At 41.2% G+C, this 17,268-nt stretch overlaps 1 protein-coding gene across 1 annotated transcript in view; it reads right to left on the bottom strand.

Moving 5' to 3' along the window:
* NEK7 (NIMA related kinase 7) overlaps nucleotides 1–16,688 on the bottom strand; it is a 149,139-nt gene extending 132,451 nt beyond the window's left edge. Inside the window, exon 1 of the mRNA XM_032878204.1 lies at nucleotides 16,459–16,688. The gene's annotated coding sequence lies outside the window, so the exon portion shown is untranslated. The remainder of the gene's footprint in view (nucleotides 1–16,458) is intronic.
* Between the last annotated feature and the right edge of the window lie 580 nt (nucleotides 16,689–17,268).

Here is a 17,268-nt window from a genome sequence, read left to right as displayed (position 1 = left end):
AATTAACACATGATTGTACATTTTATCCTTATTTTTAAAAGCTTATTAATTGCTGTTTATTCATGCATTTTTCACATAACCACTCTACTAGGCACTGTTCTATGTACTTTTTCCTGAATTTCCAAAATCCTCTTTTCTTTACATACTACAGTTTATAGTAACCATAATAGTTTTAAAAAGATTTATCAATTATTTCTTTTGATGGTCCTAAAAACTAAACAAGTAAACTGACACCTAGAACTAAACAGTAAAAAATGACCCCAACGCAGGTCCAGTGAACGTTTTCACTCAACCCTCACCCAGACCCCCAAAACATTCTTGAGATCTGACTTAGTCATTAAAAACAGAGTCTGTCTAATGGATAATTAGGTTAGTAGGACATAATCGGTGTTTAAAAAACAAAGCTAATGTGTTACTTTACTTCCAGGAAAACTGCCTTTTCCCTCTTCCTGCCCACTCTCCTCTCCACTCAAAAAGAAAGAAAGCAGAAGAACAACTGTATCTCTCGATTTTCTTCATCTCTTTTTTACTGTGCAGAGACTTCCAACGCAAAGCAAGTTAAGAGAAAATTAGGAAAGGAGGAGAAAAAGCAAGTATGTAAAAGCCATTTACTCATAGGTTACACAAAAGTTTCCAAACTTTAATAAAAATATTTTTCAATGTATTTACTTATAAGGTAAATCATGATTATATTTTATAATTTAAAATTGGCCTTATGGGGCACATGGGTGGCTCAGTTGGTTAAGCACCTGCCTTCGGCTCAGGTCATGATCCCAAGGTCACGGGATATTAGACTCCATGCTTCTTGGGGAGCCTGCTTCTCCTTCTCCCCCTTTGCCTGCCGCTACCCCTGCTTGTGCTCGCTCTCGCTCTCTCTCTCTCTCTCTCTAATAAATAAATAAAATCTTTTTTAAAAAATAAATAAAATAAAATCAGCCTTCTAAGAAACTAAATGCAGTTGCTATTTTATTCTTAATATCACAGAACTGAAAAAGCCTTTGAGTGGATTATACAAAGTTAACCAAGAGAGCTGCTAAGCAAACTTTCTCACCAAACTCTGCCAAGTTTTTTCAGTCCTGACCTGCACCATCCTGCAATCCCCCTCCTGCTCTTTATCAGACCACGAAATCACGCCAAACTGTGTCCATGTGTCTGTTAACATACACAAACAGATATACAAACAAATGTACTTACTATGTGAAACTATGATTTTAAGGAAATACTATCCGAAGAATAAAGATTGTTATTTTATTTTTTTTAAGATATTACATTTATTTATTTGACAGACAGAGATCACAAGTAGGCAGAGAGGAAGGCAGAGAGAGAGGCGGAAGCAGGATCCCCACTGAGCAGAAAGCCCGATGTGGGGCTCAATCCCAGGACCCTGGGACCATGACCTGAGCCGAAGGCAGAGGCTTTAACCTACTGAGCCATCCAGATGCCCCAGGATTGTTATTTTAAATTAGCAACAGGAATAATAAACATAATGTTTGTTCATCAGAAGCTATCTGGGATTTTATATGACAGACTTGAAATATAAATAACTCACAAAAAAATTAAAAATCAGGTTAATAGTGATTATAGACTTACAAACACTAAAATAGTTATATATAATTGATATCTAAATTTTATTTTCAGAAACCTTCTTAATCTATGAAAATCCAATCCTCTAACCAAAGAATCATAAAATCTTAGAAAGACAGCAAAGAGTAAGAAGCTTTAAAAGCACTGTTTTATTAAGGATGCAAATGGCATTATTTGGGTTTTCACAACAAAACACCTTACCTTACATAGTATATACTTAAAGTCAGACAGCAACACATGAGTTAACTTTTAGTTTCTCTCAGTATTTTGTTGAGTATTTATTTATCTTCTTTTAAGTGAGCAAGGAAGAACAGGACTTCTGACACACCTTCTCTAAACAGACTTCCCTGCTACCCCACATAATCCATTGCCCCTCTATACTGATGACAGCAGAGCTCTACACCAGGCAAGACTTCACTGTTGAGCTCCAGCTCCCTATAACCAATTGCCTAGATAGGGTCACTTGTATATCCCACAAACAGCCCAAACTCAACATGAGAGACTTCCTCCTCCTACCACACGTGGCTAGTTTTGATGAATGTAGCGTCAATGAGAACTGAACACATTATTCTCTACTCTCTGCTTAAACAACAGAACTCTGAATTTTAAGCTGATCCAGTTAAGATTTCTTTTTTGTTCTTCATCAGCATTAGGCACTATGACAACTTTATCTATGACTAAAGCAAACTGTATTCCCTTGTATCTTAGAGTACTTCAACTCTCACTTTCTCTAGCCAACAAGAAGAAATGTATATACCATTTGATAGCCATTTGATTTGTAGGTACTCTGCATGGGAGGACCTATATGGTTATCTTAACACTAAAATGATATGCAAAGGCCAGCTGCAAACACATTTTGTAGAATACATGAGAAGGCTTCTAAAACCATACCAGGACAAAGTTTGATCATACTACTTACTGCTTATAAAAGATTATGAAGAAAGTCAAAATTGCAAAAGAATTAGAAAATATGCCAATAAAAATGGAAGACTATACCTTTCCACACTTAGTGAGAGCCATCTATATAAAGCAGTACCCTCAATGAAGCAACAAATACCACAGCATAAATAAAATGTCCTAAGTGAAGTTGCTAATTGTTTTATTTCATCCTTTTTCAGTTAAAGCCACAGTTACTCAAAGGTGGGGGGGAGTGGGATAAAGAGAAAAAGGTGCTAGAACTTCAGGCCCCCTGCCCAAACTGTGGGCCCTCCTAGATTCCTCCTCTCTCTTACCTACTCCAACCCATTTAGTAGGTCCACTTTTGAGCACAGCCGACACGTCTATTACAGCTGCTGGGAATACAAAAAGGATTCAGGCAGTTTGGATCCCTCAAGTTATTCCCAGGAGAGACAGAAGAAAGGACTTTTAGAGCACAAGGAAGCAAGTATTCTCTGACAGACACCATCCCAGGGAACTGCTACAAGAACTGGCAAGAGAGGTGCCTAAGCAGGCTGGCAGGTCAGCAAGGCTTTGCAAAGGAGCCACGGGAAGTGAGTCCTCAAGAATGCGTGGGAGCTAACAAGGCAGAAAAGAGGCAGGACATTCCTGACTAAAGCAGGGAGCAAGGAAGGAACCACAAGTAACGCAGTAAGACAGGAGGGTCTGACGCAACAGAGGCCAAGAGCCAAGGGCCCAAATCATATTTTTTTTTTAAGATTTTTTTTTTAAAGATTTTTTAAATTTATTTATTTGACAGAGATCACAAGGAGGCAGAGAGGCAGGCAGAGAGAGAGGAGGAAGCAGGCTCCCTGCTGAGCAGAAAGCCCAATGCGGGGCTCTCGACCCCAGGACCCTGGGATCATGACTTGAGCCAAAGGCAGAGGCTTTAACCCACTGAGCCACCCAGGTGCCCCCCAAATCATATTTTTAAGAGACGAAGGGATTAGAAATTATTCCAAAGATAGTAAGTGAAGGATGTTAAGCAAGGAAAAAAAAAAGATAATAAACAAAACAAAACAACAACAACAAAAAAACCTTAAGTGGGTAGAAGGTATTGAGGGTGGTTCTTCAAAAAAATTAAAAAATAAATTTTAAAAAAAGCATACACAGATTGAATAAGGACATAAATACATAAATAAATCTAACCCAATACTAAATTTCAAAAGGGGGAAAAAAGAAAGCAGAAACTACAGTAGGCTCTGTTTATAAAAAACAGAGCCTACTGTATTTTTATTTATATTTTGCTCATAAAAAACAAAATAACACTTTTTCTTGGTAAACTTAAAGCATACTGTACTATCACCAAAGCCTGGACTTTCCAGTCTAAACTTAATTTTTTCATATATCCCTTAACACATTTTCTTAAGACATTTTTTAACAGATCTACCTCATGGCTGCCTTTATAATAATCTTGATTCAATTCTGACACTAGTTCCTGATACATGATCACCTAAAAACCAGTGAAAAGATATCAAAGCACTATAGCTTTCATCGCTATTACAATCAAAATTTGAAAACATAAAGGTACAAATAACTCTTTACAATCATATTAAAGGAGAAGAAGGGGGCCAATCTTCTTAGTATTGTATGTGGGGCCTTTCATAATGCAAGATCTGGGTATCTTTTCTAGATTCATTTACCATGTGCTTGTCCATTAATTCATGAATATACACTGTATCTTTGGTCCACCTGACACAGGCCTTTTGTAAGTACCTTAAATGTTTTTAAAATAATTATTGACATTGTGATTGTTCTTTTAAACTTCCAGCAATGAAAGCAATGAAAATATACTAAATAAAATATATCTATTTGAAGTGGAACCACCTTTTCCTCTAGATCAGCATTTGATGGCCACAAATCAAAGGATAACCTTCATCAATTCCCAATTAGTAGTTATACTTAAGAGGGGACTAATTTCCAGTAGTAACCTAGTTACTTCTTTATTTAACTCAGTTCAATGTTTTCCTCATGAGGGGACTGTCAGAACATCAAAACGGGATTCATTTGGTGAACACAACATGGTTAGCATTTTTTTTGGCAGAGAGAGGCCGCCTGGCCACTGAACTTGAACTAGGAATGGGCTTGCCTCTAAGGAAGAGAGCTGTAAGGATATGTAATATATGGTTTAATAAATCAGGCTCAAATCAAATTAATCTGACTGTTGGTCCTGTTTTAACCTCATGTCCTAATTTCAATTTGTTCCCTGTTGCCCCGGTCTCTAACTTGTACCTACCTGCTAAACTTACCCATCTTGACTCCGTAACTCTTCTCGTTTCTACCAACTTCATGTCTACCCATTTATCCTAGTCCTGGTTCCCATGTCATCCTATTCTGAGATCTTCCAGAACTTAAATTCAAAATTCAGATACCAAACCCAGACTCTCAAACTAGATCTCTGAATATCCCGGCACTTCCCACTTACTGATCAATCTTTCTCTGTCACACGGTAAGATGTTCCTCATACTATGCCCTATGGGCCCTGCAGAGACATGCAGCTGGCCGTCATCACAACCATCACAGACTTCCCTGAAGCCAGTTGCTCAACTGTTCTGGACATTGTTTAACTCTAGGATCTGCCCAGACCTTCTGCCCCATATCATCACTGGGAGGCAATCACCTGTCATCCCCTGAATGGCCAGTTCTGACAAAGATGGTCCCAGGCTCTGTAAGAAACACAAGTATGTACAGGACATGATTCATACCTTCCAGAAGCTTATTTTCCAGGAAGGAAGCTAAGACAAGTAACTACAGGGAGAGTCAATAGGTACTAAAGGCCCAAAGAAGCAGAAGGATGTCTTTATATTCACTATGCTAGGAAAAAGCCTTAAAGGATGAAGATTATATTAATATAGCGAGATTGAATAGCTAAAGCACAGAAAATAGGCATTTAAAGGAGTGAGAAATGCATAAAGTAGTGAAGGCAGAAAGGGTATAAAGGGTATAAAATTTAACTTAAAAAAAAAATGGTCAAACATGACTAAAATATAGAAGAGTATAAAGAAGTGAATCTAGAAAGATAGGTCAGGGTCAGGCTGAAAGCAGAGGTTCTAATGTAGAGCCAGGCAATAGGATGCAGTGTTTGGTCATTCCTGTGCTCCCATATTCTGTGATTAATAAAAACTGAAATGTTTTTAAAAGCATAAAGCTAGATCTTTGTTTAGATTATTTTTTTTTCATTACTCACTCCCAGCTACCTACCAACAACCCCAAATTTCTCCTTCTTCGGCCCATGAATTGGTGCAACCCAGTAGGAAAATGGGGAGAACATTGAAGAACAAATAAAGTGAAGAGAATCACAGAATCATTCATCTTACAAATGCTGGAGATGCCCAGAGATCAAATGGTCTGTCCCTCGGCTTGCAGGCATGTAAATCGTCCAACTTCAGAGAAACCTCACCTCACTGTGAAACTAAGCTTCAGCCCTATCCAACCCACGGGATCATCTTCTGAAAAACATATGCAAATACCCCCACAACGTTCACAAAAAAAAAAAAAAAGAAAGAAAGAAAGAAAGAAAGAAAGAAAAATGGGCATTCATGTCTTACTGTGGAAATACTGACATTCAAGAGATGACAACACAACACATGAACCAAAAAGGCCTAGGAATGGTAGTAGCACTACCTTATCAGGGACCACACACTGGGACAAGGGTCCCAATATATACTACGTCAACATCCTCATGGCATCATTACAGTCCAGGCTCCATTTTATTATTTGAACTATTCATCGCATTACCAATGCTCTCCCCTAGGCTAGACACTCAACTCCTAAACTGAGTACTATAAATATTAATTTAGTTCACACTAAGAGCTGGACTCTGTGCTTGGCATTTGAAAACATATAAAAATGAACTGAACTTAATCCAGGACTTCAATACCTTCTTTATCAAGCTGCCTCTTCTTATTATGTGAAAAAAGATGGGAATAGAAATGGGGTCAAAAACAACAAGGGCCTGGACTGATTTGATGAACTCCAAATTAAGAAAAACATGTTAAAAAACACCAATAGAAAGTAATTTTTAAATGACCAAGCATTTGAGTGAATGAATGAATTTGAATGAATGAATGAATGGCCAAGGAGGCTTTCTTGAATAAAGAACACAACTTGCATGCAGAGATCTGTATCTAATGACAAGGAGGGAAGTTAGAAGCAACTCAAGTACCAGACACTTGTTATCAGTGGAAATAAGACAGTCATGGAAAAAGGAACAAGTTACTCATCATGATGTTCTTGAATACTTTTCAACATGGCCAGATACACAAGACATAAAGGTTTGGTGCAGCCAAGCCCATAAACAAATTTGAGAACTACAGGTAGAAGCAAGGTAATGGTGAGTAGAGGCAAACTCTCTAGGTGCAGGCAAAGGGCTGTTAGCCTTAAGCAAAAAGCAAACCATCTCAGAGGTAAGGAAGTGGTAAGCTTTCACACCTAGCTGAGAGAAATACTGTAGAAATGCCAAAAATGGTGAGAACAGCATGCACTATAAGCAGTACATTAACAAGGGACCATTTGTTGGGACAGAACAAAAACTAATACTTACAAGGTATTATTTTCTTTTACTTGTTTGAAGTGGAATTTTCTCATTTGTTATTGCTTCAATTGTTGTTTATAAAATATTTATACTTTATCTAAGTGATTTTCATTGATTTATAACCATCATTTCAATGACACCTATCCCTTGTTTGAGCTGAGACACAGGTTACACATGCTAGAAGAGTCTAATTATTAGACATAAACTGCTCCAAAGGGCTGCACACCCCAGGCCAGAAATGTTGGCAGTAGGAATGGGCTCTCATTACAAATAAGTATTTTTTATTATTTTCAGTTAGCCAGCATATAGTACATCATAAGTTTTTGCTGGAGTATTCAATGATTCATTAGTTGCATATAACACCCAGTGCTCATCCCAACACATGCCCTCCTCAATATTTTTTTAATTAAAAAATATTTTTTTAAAAGACCACGTGGCATTTCTTAGTGTGTCCTGAGGAACACCTACATTAGAATCACCTGCAGTACTTATTTCAATGTGGGTTCCCATCACAGACCAGTGGCTTTCCAAATCTGTATTTATTGTAAAAATCACCTCAGTTGTTTACATTTTATTTTTTAAAGATTTTATTTTTAAGCAATCTCTATACCCAACACGGGGCTCAAACTGACAACCCTGAAAGCAAGGGTCACATGCTCTACAGACTATCCAGCCAGGCACCCCCAGGGTACTTAGTTTTAAATGCCAATGCTCCTACTTAATAAATCAGAATCTCTGATACAAACATTTTGAGGACCACATTTTGCATTTTGAGCAGCGCAGTAATAGGACAAATCCTTTGAAAATACAGCTTATCTTGGTGGTAGCAAAAAAGTCACCCATATATTCTTGAACAACTGTACAAATTTTGTAAATCATCTTCAACGTATAAACAGATATAACTCTTCCAAGGAATCATGAATAAATCCTTTAGGATTCATTTGATTAATCTCTAATCATTCTGCTTTGTAAAGCAGAATTTTCACTAGAACAGGGAACATATAAACAAATGGAGAACCAACTTCTAAGAGATGGCTATGGCTATAAAGTAAAGGAGACAGAGCCAATCACGATCTCTGAATCACAGCAAGAAGAGAAGATATTAGAGGGAGAAACTGGTCAGTGACACTGCAGAACATTTCAGGTATATATACAAGAAGCAGTGGGGGCACATAAGTTATTTTCAATATACCAAAATGACAAGCAACATGAAGGCTGGCTCTTATGAGTCAGGGTGTCCAATAAAGTGAAGTATGTACTTATGAAATATTGACCATACAACCACTCATGAACCTAGTATCCTATGAACTGCCTCTAACTAAACGCTCCTTCCTGGGACTGGCCTCCATAATGGTAAATTTCTTGTCCCACTTGGATCCTATTAAATAGTGAGGCTACAGCAACACACCCTACTGTTCCTCATTTTAGAGGGAAAAGAAATACTTCACCCCTGTGCGATCAGGTACTCAAATACTTGCAACTTAAATCAAGGCCCTGATGTAGGCAATCGGAGATACACTGTCATCACTCCACCAGCAAGTCTCTATTGAGCAAGTACCATGAACAGAGCAACATTCTGCTAATTCAGGAGAAGTGGGGGAAAAAAAGAAATCACTGTGCCTGCTATCAAAAACATTACAAAGGTAACACAAGGCAATATTGACTGTTACGGAATCTAGCAGAGTGTGGGTTAGCAAGTTTACATCCTTGGGTTTTCGTTTATTCTCACAATAAATGAAAAGGTCAGTTTAGATAATTTAAAAGTTTCCTTTCAGTTCTGAAAATAACTGATTTAGTGAATCATACACTTGGGTCTCCTAAAGGAAACTATAAGATGATAATGGTAAATGGAAAACTTGAGTTTGGAATAGCTGTTTTGTGGTAGCAACAGACTATCAACTGCAGGGGCACCTGCAGGGTTCAGTTGGTTGAGCTGCTGACTCTTGATTTCGACTCAGGTCATGATCTCAGGGTTATGAGATGGAGCCCTGCATCCAGCCCCACATCAGACTCTGCATTCAGTGGGGAGTCTACTTGAGAGTCTCTCCTTTTCCCTCTGCCCCTCCCCCCACTCATGTGCACATGCACACTCTCTCTCTAAAATAAATGAATAAAATCTTTAAAAAAAAAAAGTACTAACTGCAGATTACATATGTACAGGATAACCTGGGCACCTTTATCTCTTGGGTATAATTTCTGCACAATCCTAAAATACTCTGTTCAGAACAAAAAGATCAGAAATCTGTAATCTGTATGCTGAAGAATCTGGAAAAAAAAAAAGTATCGATTTAGCTTGTTAAACTTAAAGTGCAAGAGTGACTGCTGACCTTAAAAGAGCAGAGACACATAGGAAGAATGCCATGTGACAGAAGCAGAGGCGGAAGTGACCAATATCTAAAGCCAAGGAACATCAAGGAATGCTACCAACACCAGAAGCTAAGAGAGATCATGGAGTACATTCTCCCTGGAGCCTTCAAAGACGGCATGGCTGTGTGGACACGTTGATTTCTAATTTCTGGCCTTTGGAACTATGAAAGAGTAAAATTATGTTGCATTACACCACTCAATTTGTGGTACTTTGTTGGGGCAGCCCTAGGGAACTAATACAGGTGTTAAGAGCCAGTGCCCAGAGCATCCATTTCCTGGACCACGGCAGGCAGAGTATGGTTCTAGAGATGCCAAAACAGCAGCATCTTCCTTATTGTGGATGTGTCTTCATCAGGATAGAGACTGTGTACTCTCACACTGGCAGATTTAAGATCAAGAATGAGGCAGCAACTCCCTTGGTGGCCTGGTATTGGGAAAATTTGCTGAATCAAAGTACCCCGTGCCCCACAACCATCAAATACTATTAAATACAATGCAGTAAGTTCCTTTACAAAAACAAAGAGAATGATTATGGAACAAGAGAACTGTTTAATCAAATACAACTCTTTATCAGCAGCTCATATTTTAAACACTCAAGGTCATAAAATGATAAAGCAAAGTTGAAAACAGTATGCCATTCGACAACGAAAATACTTATCAAATGTATAAACTATATTAAAACTTTATTTTAGATATATGTTGAAGATGTTAAAAAATGCCAGTTTTTACTGAATACATTCCCTGCCACGACACTATTCTAAGTGTGTTCTAACACCAAAGACTATAAACAAAAGAAGTTAATTTGTAGGCCGCCATAAGAAATTGAGAATAAACATCAGTTTTTTTCCCATAAATTCAAGCCATCAATAAGCATTCTTCCTGTCTATCTTTCAATTTACTTGTATTTGTTAAATAACAAACCATGCCTGGAAATAAATTGTTTGGATAAGGTCATGCCATTTGCCTAAAAATATTACCTACTTTCCAGTTCTGGGTGTCTTTTTGACAGTATAATCATATCAAATTATTTTACTATATGGTCCACCTGTTAGATATAAAAGGCAATGGAAGATTTGCAATTCCTTACCTTTTAGAAGTACAATAACTTTTCTAAACATATCTACGCAATTTTCCCAATCATAATGTAATAGAGGATATGTGGCTTCGTTATGGTTAAAACCACAACAAAAATTACATTGATCTGCCAGTATATATAAGAATATGAGGAAAACATTCTAAAGATTTTTTAAAAAGCCAAATTATAAGACTACTAGAAAGAATATTCTTAGTTTTTCCATTTTTAATCAATACTTAAGGATCTTTTTTGCAACTCCCATTTTTTACTGTCCAAAATATAAGGCCCCGCCAAGCTTCTTGTGCTTTTTCCTGTGTGAGGAACCAAGAATTAATGCCTTCTTCCCATACTCCAAAAAACATAAAAACATGAACTCAAACATGGGATTAATTATGAATATGGAAATCACAAGGTAAAGAGGAAGAAGAATTCAAGTAAAGAAGGTAGAGATGGCAGGAGAGCTAGGTAGGAGCCTGATGAGATAAAGCTGGGCCCAGGCAGAATGCGAAGCTGGGCCCAGGCTGGGCGACGGAGCCTGCCATCAGAAAAACTGAGAACAGCAGATGCGTTTCCTACTGCGGAACGTCTAAAAACAGAAAGAGGTGAAATGAAACTAACACTTAGAGCCCACTACCCTATTTTTACAAAGATGTTTTCATTTATTCCTCAAAGCAATCTTACCTGAGCTGAGAAAACTATAGTCCCAACAAATCAAGTGACTCAACTAAGGAGACAAACCTGGGCTTAGTGTTTTTCATGGTAAAAACAGAAAATGATACTTGTGCACAGGTTCTGATAAAGAGGCTCACTGTAGCTGGCGGCAACTAGCCTGGTAGCTCTGAATGCCCTGGGCGCTACCTGACCGCTGAGAGAGGAAAATTCTGGCACACCCAGAACCCACTCCTGGCTAGGGCTAGGAAACTCTACGGAGTGATGTCAAAGCGGCTGCATTTTCCATTCCATTCTCAGGCTTCTCAGTAGCTGCACCCAGGTCAGCCGACAGCCAATTCTTCAAACAAAGGGAGGAGGTACCCACATATCCCCAGGCTACACACACACCCTGACTGCTGGCCCTCCCACAAACAGGCCCTTTCCAGTATTTCTTTTTTTTAACTGGGGGGAAAAGTCTTTTATAAAAGACTAAGTCAATTTTTTCATTAAAAAAAAAAAAAAAGTCTGCCTATCCTCTCGCTCATGCCAGAAACTCCTTCTAAAAGCAACAAAGGTGGTCATTCCTATAGATTTAAATTAAAACTATGAGTTAAAGAAACACACTAAAATACATTTATATTAGTGTTATCTGTCAATCAAGCCAAGATTAAATATGTGACATCAGATTTCATCTTGGTTTAGTAAGGAAGAAGCTGGATAGTTACCTAGTCATTCAATGTCACAGGATGGATGTGGGATCCCCAAGGAGCAAAGAATGGTAGAAAACCCTGAAAAGGTAGATAAATCTAAAAGAGGTTCATATACTTACAAAGCCTCTGATATGAAAATTGGGGTATGATTAAGTGGGCATTATTCTGAGGGGATTGGGAAAGATCAAGAGATAATCAAAAATGTCTAAAACCCGAAAAGGCCATATAGGTACCAGTTTCCTTGGCTGGTTAAGCCTCCAACTCTTGATCTCAGCTCAGGTCTTGATCTCAGGGTTTTGAGTTCAAGAAACAAAAAAGGCTATAAATACTGCTGTGGAAAATCCACATCAAGTCAAGTATCAATGGCCCAAAAATCATATTTAGATCTTTGATATTATATTCTAGAACTGGGGTGGGCCTCCAACCTATTTGTATAAATAAAGCCTTATTGGAACACAGCCATGACCAACTGTTCAGGTACTGGCCATGACTATAATGACAGAGACCACATTGCTCACAAAGCCAGAATTATTTACTAGCTGGCCCTTTAGAAAGTTTACAAACTCCTGTTCTATACAAAAGCAGCCTGGAGTGAAAAAGTTACCTTTAATTACTTACACTGATTTATCAACAGAAGACCAATGGCAAGGTTTACAGAAAGAGGTCTACTTCCATGAAGTAACAGAAAACATGTATTTCTAAATTTTTACAGACCCATTAAATAAGCTTCATTCATTTATACACTGTTTTGATTAACACCTTGGATAGCTAATACAAAACAGCTCGTTGTAAGCACATTATGTAAACAGTATGGCAGAGCAGTTATTTTAACAAAAGTTTAAAAAAGCTTTCCTGCACAAGAAAATTAAGAAATACTTCATGATCATCTGTCCTTCTCATTCCCACTGCTCACTAAAAACCATGAAATAGGTTCATTCAGTGTTTTCATCAGAATGAAAAAAAATTTTATATAGACCTATAATGTATCATACAGAGATAATCAAACTATTAGTCACCAAAAGAGGAATCAGCAGTTTAGAAGTTTTATAAATCTAAGAGTGAATCATTCTACATTAATTTTACATATATTTAAATATTCTAAGTGGCCATTATATCCTGCAAATAAATATATTTCATTACAGTCATATAACTGTTACTCACCAATATTCCCTTCAAAAATGAGGGGAGGAGGAAGTAAACTGAAACATACTTCAAAAGTATGAAGAAACACTCCTTAAAACATCTAGCTATATATTTATGGAACTGTCAATAAATTGTTGATAAAGCAATTCAGAGCAAACAATAACTTTATGTGTCATTTCCAAGACACCCTCAAGTATTATACTAAGTATACGGCCATGTTTTATGCATACTGTACTAACTAGAGCAAATATCTGAAGGGACAAATATTTTAATTGAAGGAAACCAGGAAAGTGGACAAAGTGCAGCTTTGTGCAACTGCAGCTACATTGCAAATTTTTTAAATACCAAAGCCCATTAAAAAAAAAAAAAAGATCAAAGGAAACAAAACCTGAAAGGAATTTTGCAACTTATTATCTAATTAAGCAACTTCTTTTCCAAAATTGCATTTAAGTAATCACTATTCTCTCCTGTCCAGATGCCCCAATGTGGCTACATTTGTAACATTACAAAGACACATTTTAAAACATGAGAGAGTTTGGTTCCAGAAACTCAGTAAACTCTCTAATGATATCTCAGACCACATCTTTAAGTGAAAAAAAGAAATCTACATTTCAGTAAAGGCACAATAGATGAGAAAAAAAGAATACCTAAATTGCGGTGATAAATCAGAGCCCAAAACTGCCAATTGTAACCACCAGGAAGACAAAGGGGAGGGAAGTATGAGGTTAAATACTTACACAAACTAAAACTGCACTTTTGGTCATTTAAAACGACAATTTTGATTTTTATGATTTGGGTTATGTTATAATACTGGCCTTAAATCTCCCCTCCTCCACCAGTATGTTGCCATCACACCAGATGTGCTTTCCTCATTCTTGGAGTAAGTGCTGTTTTATTGGGCTGGAAAAGAGCTCTTGAAATTGTCCAGCCAAGAAAATGTGTAAGTGGGAAAGGGATTGGAAGGTGCTACAGGTGTCATCTTCATAAATAAACCGAAATAGTTTCAAGTATAGAATAAATCTGCACTCGTTACGCTCTTTACTTTTTAAATTGATCAAGATTTTTTTTTTTTTAGATTTTTATTTATTTATTTGACAGAGAGAGATCACATGTAGGCAGAGAGGCAGGCAGAGAGAGAGGAAGGGCGGGGGGGGGGGGGAAGCAGGCTCCCTGCTGAGCAGAGAGCCCGATGCGGGACTCGATCCCAGGACCCTGAGATCACGACCTGAGCCGAAGGCAGCGGCTCAACCCACTGAGCCACCCAGGCGCCCCAAATTGATCAAGATTTTTAACCGTGGCAAGACTCCCAAGTATTGTGGAAAAGCTTCACAATTTAGATTCTGACATTCTTTGGTTTTCATTTACAGACAATTTCGGAGTAAAACTCCATCAGTCCATCTGGACATTTAATTTGAGGGCCACCTTCGCTTCTTAACGACCATAAAGCTTCAGATGCAGAAGTGTGTTCAAGATGTAGCTCATTTATGAAACGAGACGTGCACGAGGGGTCAGAAGAAACTGGAACCTCCACCCCTTTACTTTTACGCATTTATTTCTCATCCCTCACACTAGAGTCCCTCAACCAGCAGACATCCTTGGAAGAGGAACTTTCTCTCCCTCCTCCGAGCCCAGGGCCGAGGTAGGAAGTACCCGCCCTCCCGAGCAGGGAACGGCAGTGTCCTCGCCGCTCATTGGCTGCGGAGGCCGTCAGTGCTGCAGAGGGCGGGGCCTCCCGGCTCAGAGCAGAATCTCAGGCCCGCTCCTCTCCGAGGGTCCTGGGATTCCCCACCGCCAGAAAAAGCGGCCAGCGTCCCACTAGGGTTTCCTTCTCCTTTTTATTTTGCGGACCCTCTTCTCAAAGTCCCCATCCAGTCTCTGCCCGTTTGACTCCTCCACGCGGCAATTTTTCAAAGCTCCAACATCTCTTCCCCGCCCCAGCAAGCTCCCAGTCTAGGACCAAACAGAAAGATGCTGCGGTTTTAGAAGTGAAGCAAGCTGTGGACTGGATCTCCCGAGGGTAGCAGAGGATTCCTTCCTCTGGCAACGAGATAATTGCTTAAGTCTTCTGTCCACTGTTTTAAGTGCACTGGCCTTCGCCAAGTACTATAAAGCCAAGAATACTCGGTGTCCACGCAGTAAGACTTGCCACAAGGTATGCCAGGGTTAACGGAATCTCTTGTTGAACTGTCCACCGTTTTCAGTGTTTTGTGCGGTTGTCCCTAATACTATGCCACTCTTCGACCACACCCGCAGCAGCCGAGCCCCAGGACAGACTTATCACACGTGCATGCTGTACTTTATCCCGGAAAGCAACCTGACAAGACAACTGCTCTTGCCTACACGGCATGTGCATACTTCTGGAAACTACAAACCCTTCGGAGTAAGGATTAGAAACAATGGTTCTAGTCATGATGGGCACACAACGCTCTACAAATTACACGCATTCGATTTTTTTCAACAGCGTCCTTATGATCAGTGGTCGAGGAAAACCACTTCGTTTTTGTGATGTTTTCAGAGTTTCAGTTCCGTCACCAGAACTGCTCAAGGATGAGAGAGAACCTCTGCAAAGTAAGTATATTTTTAGTATTTACCCCTAATAAGGACTACAGCTATGAGAGAGCACGATCTGTTTGACACATCATCTCCCAAGGCCCGCGGTACACAGGAAAGAGGCAACAAGAGTTCTTCAGATCTTACTGTACCATCCTCTAGGTTGCTGTGTTGCTTCCTGACACTGTCCTAAGACAATGTGGTCTTCCCGTTTTTCTTTTGTGGGGTCCCCTTCGTCTCTCTGACTTTGGCCTCAATTCTCAAGTAATTACTTCCCATTGCCACCATCACCATCTCTATTGCCTTGCGATCTCTCTCACATTTGCTGATCCCGACAGGGCCCCGAGAAAGCGCATTCTCCGACAGGTTAGGCCGTCCTCCCTGTACTTCTCCAGCCCCTGAAGCTTCTCCCTTCGCAGCACCGCTCCCACCACCCACTCTCTCCGCGAACTTCACTCCTCTCAAGTCTGGCTGCTGCCGAATCCTGACAGCTGGACCTGACCAATCCGCGACGGATAAATAACCGACGGCGCCAATGAGCAGCAGCCGGGGGGTGGGAGGCGGGACTTCGCCTAAGTTCCTCGGGTCCTGAAACCAAAGACCTGTTGCCGCCGCCGCGGTGGCCGCGGAGTTTCTTAGTTACCGCGGCGCCCACGGCGGCCTCGGGCCGCCAAAGCCAGCGCCAGGCACCAAGTTCCTGCCGCCCGCTCCCGCCACGGCCAACGAACCGGACCGAAACCCCCACCCAGCTCGAGGGCGGCGCGCCCCGCCCCACCTCCCCCGGCGTGGGGATTCGGGAGGCCGCCCCGCGCCCTCCCGGCCTCCCTCTCCCCGCCCGGCTCCCGCAGGCTGCCCCACCCGGCCGGGGCGGCCCAACTCCGGCGCCCGAGACCCCGGCAGCCACTCACCAGGAAGTTGAGAGTTTTCCGATCTCCTGCCCGCGAGGGACCCGGGGCGGGAGGGAGGCTCGGCCAGGCGGCGCCGCGGAAAGGCCCGCTGGGCCGGGGGCTGTGGCTGCGAGGCCGGGAGCCGATCGCCACCTCCCGCCGCGCCGCCCCCGCGGACGCTCGCTGCAGGCGCGGGACCCTACCCTGCGCACGGCGAGGCGCGTCCCGAGTGCGAGCCTAGCGGCGGCCCATCCTCCCGCGACTCCCGCTCCTCCCCCGGCCGCCGCTGTCAGGAGTGTAAACATCCCGGCATCCCCGAGGAGAGGGGCGGGGCGGGCGCCGGCCCCTCCCCGCGCCGGGAGCCCCGCGCCGCCGGTCCCGCCGACTGCACGCCGGGGCTGCCCGCGGGACCCCGCACGTCGCTGTGCGAACGCAAGGAGCTCCGTCACCTCCCCGATGGAGCCGAAGCTGCTCTGAGGGGGCCCTCCGCCGTGCGGATCTCTGTTATCAGACCCAGCGAGGGGTGGGGTGCGTCGATCTGCCTCCTGAGCCCCCATTCCCCTCCTTTCGGCCAACCTCCCCGCGCTAAGCACACCTTACATTTAAGTAAGAGTCCTAGCATAAAGAACAGTGGCTTTTAGGACATTTCTGAAAAGTGAACGACTTTGATTGGTATTGGGAATCATTGAGGGGCGGGGTGGATATCCCAAACCCCTAGTACAGAACTACAAAAGACTTTATTACTTGAATAATTGGACACGTATTACTGGAGATGACAGCTAGGAGGCAGTATGGAGTCAACCACGCCTTCATCTGAATCTTTGTGCAGTG

The sequence above is a fragment of the Lontra canadensis genome, unplaced genomic scaffold (genome assembly GCF_010015895.1).
Source record: "Lontra canadensis isolate GAN:19392208 unplaced genomic scaffold, GSC_riverotter_1.0 scaffold63, whole genome shotgun sequence".
Lineage (NCBI taxonomy): Eukaryota > Metazoa > Chordata > Mammalia > Carnivora > Mustelidae > Lontra > Lontra canadensis.
This window is presented reverse-complemented; position numbering and strand designations above follow the sequence as displayed.